The following is a 15,648-nucleotide window of genomic DNA, read 5'->3' on the forward strand; positions in this document are numbered from 1 at the left end:
ATTTTAAGAAACAATAGTACCAACATTTTTTTGTTCCAGTTAAGGGCCTAACATTATTGGCTCTTATTAGAATTGTAGATAGATAGATTGTAGATAGATTGTAGATGTAGATGTAGATGTAGATGTAGATGTAGATAGATAATGTATTTTTTTTTTTCTTTAAACCATGTACACACAATATTTTAAAATGATTTTTTTTTTCTATTATATCTAAGTCATTTAGTACATTTTTTAATTGGTTCAACAAAATCACTTAAACTTTGATCAGTTTGATGTCTTTATTGAACACATAAATTTAGAACATGAGTGCAATAATTGACAATTAACAAGTAAATGTAAGGTTTCAAGTAAATGATCTATAGATCTACTATTGAAATAAGCATTTTCTAACAAACTTAAAAACACTTTATTTATTAATTCAAACACATCTGTGCCCAAGTCCGGGCCTAATTTGTGCCTGGGCCGTGCCTAGGCTCGGTCCTGGGCTGGGCCCCGGACTTCTTTTAATAGAACCTAAACCGGCCCTTTACTAGTTGGTCCCGGTCCAGGCTAGGCCCGCTTAAGCTCGATGAAGTCTAGGCCCAGCTTTTTCCGAGGCGATTCAAGGCTGGTTCGGTCCTAAACCGGCCCGTGTATATGTGTGTGTGTGTGTGTGTATATATATATATATATATATATATATATAGATGTGTATTCAAATGAGGATAAGTATATTATAGAGGACTGTGAGGACAGATGTAGTGTGTGCCATTAGCCGGTATGTTGTGTGCATAGCCGAATGTAGTCGTGTGCCACAGTTTATATGTCGCGTGCTAGATTTGTTAATTTATAGAGCCTGGGTTCGAAACTTGATGTTTACATTTATTCTTGTGTGCCATAATATATTAAGTTGTGTGCCTGGTATCAATTTGTTGTGTGCCCATTATTTGTCCTCACAGTCCTCTATATATTGTTGTCCTCATTTGAACTCAACCCTATATATATATATATATATATATATATATATATATATATATATATATATATATATATATATATATATATATATATATATATATATATATATATATATATATATGTATATGTAACAACCCAAAATTTTATTTTATAAATCCAATATTAAGAAATTCCAAAATAGCCATTTTTCACTCCATTAAAATTTTTTGCGATCAATTGGTGTTGGAAGAAATTATTTTAGTCGCATAAATTAATTCGACACCAAAACTTATTTTATTCCAAAATCCTAAATTTCCGGATACTTCACGTACCAAGTTTTAAATCGAGAAATCAATCTGAGTGAAATCGGAAGAATTCAAAAAGATTAAACAATGGTTCATCTAGAAAACTTTTTGAGAAAATTCATTTTCAACCCCAAAGTATTTAAAATAGCATTTCTAGCCCTTGACCCATGATGCTAGGTGAACCACACCGCTCCAAGAAGCATTGCCTGAGAACTTATTTTAGCCCAACTTTTACCATTTTGCCATCACCCAATCATTTGCTTTCTACCTAGGGTTTTGCACCCTATATAAACAACACTATCCATTTGTTATTCCTTGATCTCCAACCTTGCCTCTCCCAAGTTTTTGTCTGATAGAAGCAAGAAAACATTGCAGTAAGTTTCCTCCATTCATTTTCCATCCATCTTAAGGCTCCCTCTTCTCTTAGCCTTCAATCTCTGAGGTTTCTTAGTTTTGGCTTGTGTTTGAGATGTTTAGGTGGTGAAGGAGGTGGTGTTTGAGTAGAGAGGACGTAGAGATCCATACAAGAAGAAGAAGCTTCAAGAGGTATAACCCCATGGCCTCCCTCTATGATTTTGACTCTGTGAAGCCTTTGATATTGAGTAGAAATGAGTAAAAATTATGAGATTTTGTTGTGTTTATGCTTGGAAGTGATCTAGTATTTGTCCTTGAGTTATTGAGAATGTTTTGGACATGTTTGAATTAATTTTGCAGATGAAATGCCCATCTGGTGCACACACAATGTGCACCAGGTCAGACCAGCTGCCCTAGCCGCGGCCCATCAGGAGGGCCGCCGGCTAGAGCCGGGGTTACCCGGGCCTAGGGCACGACCCTAGGAGAGGGCCGTTGCCTAGGCCCGGCAATGTAACGGGACTCATGTGGCGGCTCATGAGGAGTCCAGGCCCAGGTCCCTGAGTATTAATCTGAGAAGTTTTGTGCAGTGGCCGGGCCCTTGTGGCTCAGCTACGTGTCATTTCGGGCCAGGTGTCACGGGCCCTTATGGCTCGGTACCTCAGGATCGTCTCGACGCACGTTTTGGCTTTGACCTCGTTGAATTTAGATAAAAAATGAGTATGTTATGATGAATTTATTGAATGAATTGCTATGCAGTATATATATGTTGAGCTAGCTCACTATGAATGAGAAATGCTTAGCTAAGTGATTTGATATTATTTTTGTATTGAGTAGAGAAACATGATCATTTGAGAATATGAATTATTATGAAAGTATGACTAAAATGTGATATTTGATCAAAGAGAATTGAAGCATGTTTTGTTGATAGAAATGTATAGAAATTGCTATGTTGCAAACTGAGTATAATATGATATCCTTGAGAATTTCTATGGATTTTTACATGGTTTAGAAACATGTTATAGAGTATTTTGCATCTCACATATTTCATATTTCAAAAATGCATAAGGGGCCAACGTGAGCCCAAGTATTACTTTCAAAAAGCCATAAGCATGCGATATATCATTCTTTGATGCATTGAGAAGTAGTAGAGTTGTTGCATGCATGCGATTGATGCATGAGAGATATATTATGTATTATCTATATCGGTGAGGTTTTGGAGGATCCCGTTTGAACTATGTCCTCTCGGATGATTTTATGGACATTGCGGTCCTAGTATATGTAACGTGGCGTATTCCCATGTTACGAGGTTGGAAACTGCCCGCCAGGCTTGGAATCCTGGTCAGGGGGTGTGCACACTAAAAGTTCGATACCTGATTTCACAGAGTATGAGTATAAAACCAAGAGAGTGGTTCGGTGGACGAGCAGAGTATTAGGTCGGCTAGACGCCGTGCCCAGATAGGTTCATTCACACTATGATGAAGTTCCTACCTCGTCCATTTAAAGAGAAAGTATGAGTCTTGAGACACTAAAAGAGAAAGAATGAGTCATTGCGACTCTAAGAAAGAAAGAAGTGAGTCATTGCGACTCTAAAGAAAGAAAGAAAGAAAGCAAGTCATTTATGACTCAATGAGACCTCCACAGAAAGTACTATATTTTTACAATGAGTGAATATGAGTATATATTTATAGTATTGCACGAGATTGCATATGAGTATAGTATTGCACATGATTGCACATGAGAATATATTTATAGTATTGCACGAGATTGCATATGAGTATAGTATTGCACATGATTACACATGAGTATATATTTATAGTATTGCACGGGATTGCATATGAGTATAGTATTGCACATGATTGCATATGAGTATAGTATTGCACATGATTGCATATGAGTATAGGATTGCATGTGATTGCATATGAGTATAATATTGCATAAGATTGCATATGACTATAGTATTTCACAAGATTGCATTTGAGTAGAGTATCGTATGAGATTGTATAATGAGAATGTTGATTTAAGATTGTTTATCGAGCATGATAGTTTAGTTACATTTGAAGCCTTGTATATCCAGTTTACGTGATGAGAACTTGAGAGCATGAGAATACCTGTTGTATGGTTTATTAGCATGATACTACTTGTAAGCATGAGTTGCTTGTTAAGTTTGTTGTGAACTCTATATGTTGAAGTATCTAAGTTGTTAAGTCTTATATATCGAAGCATGCATGTTGATATTATAGGTTGCAAACATCTAGAAAGTATGTGATATGACTAAAGCTGTCTATGAGATGAATTTGTTGTATACGAGTGAAATCAAATGTTTTCAAAGTATATTCTATAGTACTTTACAGGGTTGAGTGTGGTTTTACTTAGCTTCGTGCTAACGGGTGTTTTCCTATTTGTCTATGTGTTGCTTGCAAAACTCCTTTCAGGTGGGCCTAGCAGTGAGAAGTGATCGAGTTAGACTAGTCTTTTAGATTGAGATGTCTAAACTCTTATTGACTTATTTTTGTCGTTATCCATCGGATGTTAGACTCGTGATGTTTTGTTGACATTGATGATGTAGACTTTTGGGGTGACTTTTTTTCCCATTATGACTTTCAGTAATTAGTATGGATGTTAGATATTTATTTTATTTCTAGTTCTACCCCCCAGCCTGTGCAATCACCACGGAGTGATGGTTGTGGCGGTGACATTCCCACTAGTTATCTTTTTAGCTTTTAATTCCGCTGTTTAGTTCATGATAATTATGGTTTAGATTTGTGATTAAGAGTTAGAAAAGTGGGGTGTTACAAATTGGTATCAGAGCGGTACGAACCGCGGGAGACTTAAGAAGTTTGACTCTTAAGATTAAGTATGAGAACTCTAAGTGGAAAGCCTAGGAAAGACCGAATAGGAAATGATCTCTAAGTTGAAATCTTAAGTAGGATGAGTTAAGAAGATGAACTTGAGTGAAATCCTAGGAAGGATAAGATTAGGGAAAGAACCCTAAGTAATGAATTAAGAAGAGAAAGCCTCGAGTTCAGTGGTTAAGTGTGAGATTCGGTGATAAGAAGCTCTAAGTATCAAATAGGGGCGCAGTGAGGTTGTGAGTTTTCCTTGCCTTGTTGTTAATTGCTTATGTGATTTACCAATGTGCTTGTTATGCTTTTGTTATCTGTTGTGAGCAAAGTAGAAAAGTTAAAAGAGAAAAACCAAGTTATCAGTATGGATGTTAAATATTTATTTAGCCTGTGCAATCCGTGGTGGTTGTGGCGGTGACAAGCGCCAAACAACACGTGGACCATAGTCTATTTTTTAATCCATGACCATTTGTCTGACTCTGATACCAAATTGAAGCATGTGCTCCATCTCAACTAAAAACCTAAGCTGATAATTGGATTGCACATTTATGTTTATATATATATATATATATATATATATATATATATATATATATATATATATATATATATATATATATATATATATATATATATATATATATATATATATATATATATATATATATTATATGCTCAACAAGCACAAAACCCACCCACCTTAACCACAAAAACCACGCACATTAAATTTGACCTAGACGCAAAAATTACCAAATTGCTACCGCGTTTTTTATTTAATTTTGGTAATTCTAGACGTTGATTTAAGCAAGATCAATGGCTCAAATTTAACCGTACAACCGCACCTGGGCGCGCCAACTATAGGAAGGTTCAAGTGAGGCGGTGTCTTACGATGGCGGCATCACCAATAGTTCATCAAATATACACCATCAACGTTAGGAAAATACACCACAAAAATACACACAAATTAGGTAGGCATCACCAAAACACACCATTAGGTGTGATTAAAAAAACAATGTCCAATGTTCAAAAATACACCATTATGGTGGAGAGTTATATGGTGTATTTTTTGGGTCTGTTGTGTATTTTTGGTGTTTTTTTTTTTTTTTTTTTTTTTTTTTTTTTTTTTTTTTTTTTTTTTTTGCATTTCATTGTGGTGTGTTTCCCTTACACTATTGGTGCATGTTGTTAACATTGTTGGTGTATTCTGAAATTTTGCTGCACCGCCACACGGGAAGACCCCGCCTCATTTGAACTTATATATATATATATATATATATATATATATATATATATATATATATATATATATATATATATGTATATATATATATGTATATATATATATATATATATACCTATATATATATATACATATATATATATATACATATATATATATATAGTGTTGACATGTTGAATTTTCTACTAGTTGCAAAGTGTAGAAACTTTGGCAAGGCATAATTTTGACTCGCCGTAGGTGATTTGCCCCTCCAATTTCTCAAAAAATGCTTCTTTTGCTCCTAATTTTAATTTTTTTTTTTTTATGTATTTTGATGGTTTAACAATATTTTGAACAATTTTACAACCACTTGCGTAAATAGTTTATAAGAAAAAACTAGAGGAACCTTATGTTTTATTAGTGAATTTTTACAATTTGTAGTTTAAAAAAAATTTAAAAAAAATTGGGCGCCTAATGTATTTTGCAACATTGATATATATATATATATATATATATATGTGTGTGTGTGTGTGTGTGTGTGTGTGTGTGTGTGTGTGTGTGTGTCAAGGTTGCATTAGGCGCTAGGCGCCTAGGCGAAATCTAGGCGTGCTCTTAAAAAAAATTGAAAAACAGTAGCAGAGTTGCAGTTTGACAATTTTAATGAAGCTGTTTTCAACATTCAATCAAATAGCACGTCCAAATAATAAAACTATCATACATTCCTTCAAACAACTAAACAAGTCAAACACTCAATTACTCAAACAACAATACCACATTTAATCATTCAACTAATGAAACAAGTGAAACAACATCCAAGTATCATTGTTTAAACTTACAAGTTACAACATAATTAACATTCAACAAAAATTCAACATTCAAGTCCAAATTTTAAAGTTTTGAAATCCAAAGTGATTCATGATTGAATAGAATCATTGCCAATTTCTTCATCTTGTCCATATTGCTCAATAACACGTTGCCCATCATCTTCAAACTCCACTCCATTTATTTCCTCCTCACTTTCCCCTTCCGATTCAAAGTTATCTTCATCAAGATCCATCAATCTAGCACTTCTACGGGGTTGGGAATGCGGGTGCGGGTTGTTGGGGAATTTAAGCAACGTCAACGTGGGGGCTGGTAACCTTTTATGAAACACAGACAAAACGGGTGTATGGTAGAAGGAAAATTTGTGCCGTGTTATGATAACACTACCTTCAAAGCGTTATTTGCCCGGTAACAGTTCAGTTAGAACCCTGGCACGCTTTCGATAGGCTACACAGACATACTACGGATAGCTTGCACTAGCAATCACGTAGGCGAACCTCACTATTGCTCAGACTTCAATAGGCAGGCATGAAATTATATATATATATATATATATATATATATATATATATATATATATATATATATAAGAGTGCTCATATGTGGTCATGTCATTAGGTGTGGCGGTGTGGTCGTATCTGTGTTGTTGAATCAATTTAATCTAACGTGTAGCACTCCACTTTTCTTAAACTTAATTAACAAACTTAACCTTGAAAGGTAAGTTAAGGCAGCGGAATAAACTTTACTAAACAACTCATAGGGGACGTTACCGCCACAATTACCCTTCACAGTAATTACACAGACAAAGGTAGAAAACTAAAACATCAAACTTTTACTAACATTCAAATAACTAGGGGATAAAACCCCGGTGACCATCACCATCAAAACAAGGGTAGTCAACTGCAAGTCTCCAAAAGTAAATCAACATCAAGAGTTTAGACTACAAAAGCTATCTAATGCTAGTCTAGTCAAACTCGTACTCTCTCTTACGAACTGGGTGCACTTGAAAGGGGTTAACAAACAGCAAGTAGAAAACAAACTCGTTAGCACGAAGCTAAGTATAACTCCGCTCAACCCTGTAAAGTACTACAATATATACTTTTGAAAAACATTTGTTTCACATACTTAGATCAAGCATTCTCAATCACTTAGGCATCACTTAAACATGCTTGATAGGGTTTCTATATGCTTGCAACCTAATTATCATATAGGCATGATTTCACAATTATCTAGCTTATCATCGAGCTCATACTTTCACATACTTAACTTCTCAATAATCTCAAGTCTATCTAACACCTCAGTAACAATCTCATACTAACACATAACTCAATAAGCAATCTTAGCTTGTTCTATCATATAATCTCTAAGCAATCTCATGCTATCATATACTCACATGCAATCTCGTGCAGTCATATACTCAATATACAATCAATCATATACTCATAACTCATTGCGCAATCTAGTGCAATCATACTCAATATGCAATCAATCATATACTCATTGTGCAATCTAGTGCAATCATACTCAATATGCAATCTAGTGCAATCATGCTCATTATGCAATCTAGTGCAATCATATACTCATTATGCAATCTCATGCAATCATATTCATTATGCAATTTAGCGCAATCACATACTCATTATGCATTCTAGTGCAATCATATACTCATTATGCGATCTCGTGCAATTTACTTGATCATGCAATAAAATGAACATGATGCTTTAGTATAAGTATAGATAGGTATACATATACACTCTTTTTGTAAAAAGATATATTTTTTCTGTGGAGGTTTCTTAGAGTCACAATGACTCGCTTTCTATCTCTTGAGTCTCTTGACTCGATTGCTTTCCTAGTGCGAGGCAAGTACTCCGCCGTATTAGGCAGTTAGTTTTTGGTTAGACTTTTATGTGTAGTTAGAGACTAACAAGGAGTGGTTATCTATTTCCTTGTTAACCTCTTCTGTATAAATAGCGTTGTATTTCCTTGCTCTTGTATTATCAATATATTATAAACTTCATCCGCCGCAGCGAAGCCCTAGCGTACGGTGCAATCTAGTGCATCTGCCACATCCGTATCTACGGAACCTCTAACTCGTGGGGAGGTAGGACCTTCACACTCGTGAATGAACCTTTACATGCTCGGCAATCTAGCCGGCTTAACACTCAACTCGCCCACAGAACCACTCTCTTTGTTCTTTATCTTTCTTTCTTGCTTGCTTTCTCTGTGGAATCAGGTATCGCACTTTTAATGTGCACACCCCCTAACCAGGATTCCAAGCCCGGCGGGAAGTCTCCAACCTCGTAACTCGGAAATATCTACCTCGTTACATGATATCGGATCGCAATGTCCGTTTCTTTCTTTACTTCATCTTTTCACTGTTGCCGGTTGATAGGAATATTTTTGTAAGTTTTGATGAAGCCAAATGTACTTTAGATCCCCTTTGTTTTTAGGTCTTTGAGTACAAGCATCATAAATCAGAATAACGAATCAAAAGGAATCTACCATAGGAAGAATAAAATTAATTTGAGAAATTAATTTTGGTCCTACGAATATTCATCCGAGAAAGAAGCATAAAGGAATGGCGTTGCAAAGAATAACCGAATGAGCTTAATGGCGAAATGGTAGAAGTCCTTACTTAAAACGATCACACCCGAGATCGATTTCCCCCAAGGACTTATTTTTTACTAGCCAAACTTTCGGACAAGCAAAATGTTACCGAAGGAGCACAATGCTACCAAAAGAGCACAATGTATTAAAAAGAGCACAATGCTACCAAAAGAGCACGATGCGGACAAACACAATGTGTGCTAAGGAGCACAATGTGTGCTAAGGAGCACAATGTGTGCTAAGGAGCACGATGTGTGCTGACAAGCACAATGTATCAAAAGGAGCACAATGTGACCAAATCAGAAAAGCACAATGTGACCAAATCAGAAAAGCACAATGTTCAAGTCAAGGAGCACGATGTTCAAGTCAAAGGAGCACAATGTGGCAAAGAAGCAAGATGATCAGAAATTGGATTAATTCGAAGGAATTTATTCCAAGTCTACCCACATGCCACAAGAATCCAAAATTGCCTGAAAGACATTTGATCAGAACGGAAAAATATTTATGAAGACATGAATATACAAACTTATCCTAGAAATAAATTCTATCAGATGAATTTATTTCAAAGATACGTTGGATATTCAATATGACAACAAAATAATATTTTAAACAAATCAATTGGAGATAAGATATTATTTTGTCATGCAAGTTGACAATCAAATCAAAATTGAAGACCTACTATTGTCAACAATATCAGGCTATGAAGATTCAAATTTCAAATATCAAATTATCCCACTCCAACGGATATATTTGATTGCCTATAAAAAGCCATGAAGACTTGAAGACAAAGTGTGTATGGAGCAGAGGTGTACAAGATAGACACAAGATAGAAGAGCAATATACACGAAAATTCAAAAAGTGCAAGTGCTCAAATATTCTTAGAGACTTAGTCTGAATAGTCTCAAATCTAGTTGGAGAGAGATACAATTACCTTTGTATTTGTAATTGTAAAAAGAGTATAGCTGTGTGCAAAATACTCTAGTGAGTGTAGCTGTGTGCAAAACACTCGTAGTTGCTAAGTGTAGCTGTGTGCAAGACACTTAGTTGGCGTTGAGTATAGCTGTGTGCGAAATACTCGGAGTTGAGTGTAGCTGTGTGCGAGACACTCGGAGTTGGGTGTAGCTGTGTGCAAGACATCCAGAAGAAGTGCTTGTGTAGCGCTTATTCACTATTGTAACTGTGTGTGGAAAAATAGTGAATTTCTCCTAGACGCGAAAGGAGAAAAGTGGACTAGGAAGATTACGCCACTTCCGAACCACTATAAATTGCCTCTCTCATTTACATACCGCACTTACATAATTTGCTCTATCTATCTATCTTATCCGACTAACCCGTTTACTATTCACAATCAATCTTAATCGTTCGGGTTTAGTGTGTCTTCAAGTATGCATGTGACTCAAACTTCTCGAGCTTAAATATTGAATTATTCTAAGCAAGTTTGACGTGTTGCATGTAACATTCGTTACACGGTCGACGTGATACGATATTTATTTACAATCTTGAATATTGTTGTTATATATTGAGTGAACCATTTCCTTTATATATTCAAGATCCCTCTGTCACTTTATTCATCTTACATGCGTATTTAATTTATTAATTGGGCATAACTCTTTACATACTACCTTTCCGCTGTGCAGTTTAAACTTACTCTATTTACTTGCTACTTAGAGTTGAAGTTACCAAAGAGTTATTTAATTTGTGAAAAAGTTTAGAAAGTCTATTCACCCCCCCCCCCCTCTAGACTTTCTACCACCCTATCGGGACCAACAATTGGTATCAGAGCGGTTGTCTATTTGAGTCAACTTTGACTGCTAGACAGATCTCGAAAAATCAAGATGATGAAAAGAGATATGGCTCTTGCCCAAAACTTATTATTTTCCTTAGAGAAATTTGATGATTGGAAAATTCGCATGCAGGTACATTTATCCGCATTACATGATGAAATGTGGGAAGTGGTTACAAGTGGTCCTATTGAGATTTTGCAAGTCAACACCTCATCCGTACAAACAAGTGACACTCCACAATACATTCCAAAACCGAAAGCGGAATGGTCTCGTGAAGATAGAACAAGAAATAACTTGGACAATATTGCCAAGGATATTTTGTTTAAATCTATCGATGACACAATATTTCCAAAAGTTCGAAAGTGTCAATCCGCAAAGGAAGTTTGGGAAACGCTCATTCAAATTGGTGAAGGAGACGAGCAAGAAAAAGATAATAAGCTCACCATAGCATTAAAGAAATTCGAGGATTTCAAAATGCTAAACGGCGAGAATATTACCGACATGGAAACAAGATTTGCCAAAATCTTAGGAGAGATTAATGATCTTGGAAAAGATATTAATCAAAAAGAAATTTCACTCAAAATTCTACGTGGTCTACCATCTACATGGGACATGAAGGTCACGGCCATGAGAGATCATAGGGATTTAAAAACCCTATCGACCGATAAGTTCTTTAGTGATTTAAAAGCTTATGAATTTGAGATGAAATCAAGATTAGAGGAAGATCATGAAGAAAAGAACAACGCACTTATAGCCGAGCAACCATCAACTTCAAGGTCAGTACAAAATGTTGAATTATTGCCTAATGATCAATTTGCTCTCTTTGTCAAAAAATTTAGGAAATTCATGAAGAGAAGCAACTACAAGAAAAATCCACAAGGGAAATCGTGGAACGCAACAAAGAATTCGAACAAAGAAATTGTTGAGGAAGATTCGAATTTATGTTACAATTGTAGAAAGCCTGGACACTTTGCAGCAAGCTGTCCACACCCCAAGGTAAGTAAAAATCAATATACAAATGTTTCTAACTCTCAACAGGAAGAATTCAAGCCCAAAGATAAAAGGTTCACAAAGGAAAGAAGAAAAGCACTTATTAGTGACCCACTTGAAATAAGTGAGTCAGAAGAATCTTCAAGTGATGAAAGTGACACCTCAAAGGATGACAATGCAATGTTTTGCATGAGCATCTCCAACGACTCACCCTACGAGGACATGTGTCTTATGGCAAATGGAAATGAAGAAAATGAGGTAACATCTCACTCTTATGATTCTGTCAATTCTTCATTTTCTAGAGAGTCCTTCTTTCACTTAATGGAAGAATGTCAAACCGTAATGGACACTCACTCTCAACTCAAAGAGCGCAATTGTCTTTTGATTCTCGAAAAAGATCAAATAAATGAGAAATTGCAAAATGCTCTACTTGAAGTGAAAGACTTGAAAGATAAAATTATTTGTCTTCAAGAAGAGTGTAAATCAAGGGAAGTGAGAGAACACAACCTTAGAGAGGTTATAGCCACATTTACACATTCATCCAAAATAATGGACAAAATGGTAAATATGTAAAAACCCTCAAGTGATAAAACCGGACTTGGTTATGATCCATCGTGTTCTCAAGCCTCCAAGAACTTGGCCAATTCTACTACTACTTTAAGTAATAAAGTCCAAGTAGTAAAATTTGTTAAAGGTCAAGAAAGCACAGTGAGACAAGAAATTGGTCACCAAACTAATGTCAAAATTAATGCTGTTAGGCCGAAGCTTCAAAGAAACAATATTTCGCATAAACAGTATACAAAAAGGCAAAAGTTTGTTCCTAAATGGAAATACACCAATGAGTCTAGTGCACAAAGCCCTCATAGGAAAATGGGAAGGAATCCAAGAATTGAGGCAGGGAGATTTTATCCCTCAAAACAAGATTGGGTTGGTTATATTAAACCATGGACTAAGTCCAGATTTAATGCCTATCCTAGGCCCAAACAATCTTCTTCCCATGTGCCAAAAAATCGAGTAAATTTTCAAAAACAGGCACAAAAAATGTTTTCAAAAATTAAATATGATTATAATATGTTTAATGGTTACCAATCACCTAAACTTAGATCAGTGAGTACAAGGTGGATTTGGGTACCAAAAATGACTAACACTCAAGGACCCAAATCAAGTTGGGTACCTAAAAATGTTTAATTTGTTTGCAGGAAGTTTGGTACTTTGATAGTGGATGTTCTAGACACATGACTGGAAATAAATCTAGTCTTGTGAATCTTAAAAATATCGAAGGACCAAAAGTCGTATTCGGTGGAAATGAACGATACGACATAACAAAAGGAGTTGGTACAATTTTTCGAAATGGTTTGAAAATCGAAGATGTATCCTTTGTTGAAGGTCTAAAATTCAACTTGTTGAGTACAAGTCAATTTTGTGACAAAGGATATCTAGTAGAGTTCTTCAAAGACAAGTGCCAAGTGAAGAATAATTCCTCGGAGAAGTTGTGCTCGAAGGAATAAGGAAGAAAAATATGTATGTTGTGGATTGGAACACAACAAAAGAATTAGTGTGTCTACTAGCAAACAACTCACATGCAACAAGTTGGGAATGACACAAGAAGTTGAATCATCTAAACTTCAAGACAATCAACAAGCTAGCAAGAAACAAACTCGTTGAAGGTTTACCCGATATTGTCTACAAGAAAGATCAAATATGTGATGCTTGCCAAAGAGGAAAGCAAATCAAGTCATCTTTCAAATCCAAAGTTCAAGAATCTACAACAAGATCGCTGAGTCTACTACACATGGATCTATTCGGTCCAGTAGACCCTGCAAGTCTAAGTGGTAAGAAATATACACTAGTTGTTGTTGATGATTTTTCCAGGTACACATGGACGATATTTCTCAAAAAGAAGAATGAAGTAGAGCAAAAGTTGCCAGAACTACTCAAGCTACTACAAAACGAGAAAGACTTGAAAATTGCAAAAATTCGAACTGATCGAGGAACAGAGTTCGTGAATCAAGTAATTAAAGCCTACTGCAATTCTCAAGGAATTCTACATCAATTATCTGCCGCACGAAAACCACAACAAAATGGTGTAGCCGAAAGAAGAAATAGAACGCTAAAAGAAGCCGCACGAGTGATGATTACGTCAGCCGAGCTACCTAAAAGATATTGGGCTGAAGCAATCAACACCGCCTGCTACACGCAAAATCGAAGCTTGATACACAAGTCTTACAATAAGACTCCGTACGAATTATGGAAAGGGAGAAAACCTAAACTTAACTATTTTCATACTTTTGGCATCAAATGTTTTATTCTTAATAATGGTAAAACATATCTAAAGACTTTTGATGAGCGTGCAGATGAAGGAATATTTTTAGGATATTCATCTACCAGCAAAGCATTCAGAGTATTGAACAAGAAATCAATGGTGGTAGAAGAATCAATTCACGTTACATTTGATGAAGCTCATAAGAAGAAAACCCAGAGCAACAAAAATGATCAGGAAAGTTGTCAAGTTGAAAAATCATTTAATGATACTGACATATCCTTCAAAGATCAAATTATACAGGGTATGGAGCAATTGGACATTGATTGTGAAGGACACATGTAAGTCAATGAAGATACCCATGTGGAAAGTCAAAATTCTCAAGTTGAAACACAAGTTGGAGATCAATCTGATGAGCAAAATGTGTCTACCTCCAACTTACCTACTGAGCAAGGAAACGTGGAAAGCCCATGCAGCCTACAACCTGACTTGAGATGGCTCAAAAATCACCCTCCAGAGCTAGTGATTGGAGATCCACGAGAAGGAGTAAAAACAAGGTCCTCAAATATACATACTTTATTTTCTTGTTTTCTTTCTCAGGTGGAGCCCACAAGCATTGAAGAAGCTCTAAGTGATCCAGATTGGATTAATGCAATGCAAGAAGAGCTTGATCAATTTAAAAGAAGTAACGTATGGGAATTAGTTCCAAGACCTGAAAATTACAATGTAATTGGAACAAAATGGGTCTTTCGGAATAAAGCAAATGAGGATGGAATTTTCATACGAAATAAAGCACGTTTAGTGGCAAAAGGATATTCACAAGAAGAAGGCATAGATTTCGATGAAACGTTTGCACCCGTTGCAAGACTGGAAGCCATCAGAATATTTCTAGCATATGCCGCGTACAAGAATTTCACTGTCTATCAAATGGACGTGAAAAGTGAATTTTTGAACGGCTTACTTGAAGAGGAAGTCTACGTTGAACAACCTCCTGGTTTCGAGGTAAAAGGTGATATTAATAAGGTCTACAGATTAAAGAAGGCGTTATATGGGTTAAAACAAGCACCGAGAGCTTGGTATGACACTCTATCAACGTTCCTAATTAACTGTGGTTTTACAAAAGGCCTTGTTGATAAAACCTTGTTTAGAATTCAAGAAAATGATCACATTTTATTGGTACAAATTTATGTTGATGATATTATATTTGGTAGTACTAATAAAACTTTATGTGAGAAATTTTCCAAGCTAATACAGAATAAGTTCGAGATGAGCATGATGGGAGAGTTGAACTACTTTCTTGGTTTACAAGTAAAGCAACTCAATGAAGGAATATTCATCAATCAGGCCAAATACACGAAAGATCTTATAAAGAAATTCGGTCAAGATGGAAAATCCTCAATCAAGATCCCGATGAGCACATCTTTAAGATTGGATAAAGATGATGAAGGCAAGGACGTTGACGAAACAAATATCGAGGAATGATTGGATCATTACTATACCTCACTGCAAGCCGACCAGATATATCTTA

This window comes from Ipomoea nil, unplaced genomic scaffold (assembly GCF_001879475.1).
Source record: "Ipomoea nil cultivar Tokyo-kokei standard unplaced genomic scaffold, Asagao_1.1 scaffold3104, whole genome shotgun sequence".
In the NCBI taxonomy this organism is placed as follows: domain Eukaryota; kingdom Viridiplantae; phylum Streptophyta; class Magnoliopsida; order Solanales; family Convolvulaceae; genus Ipomoea; species Ipomoea nil.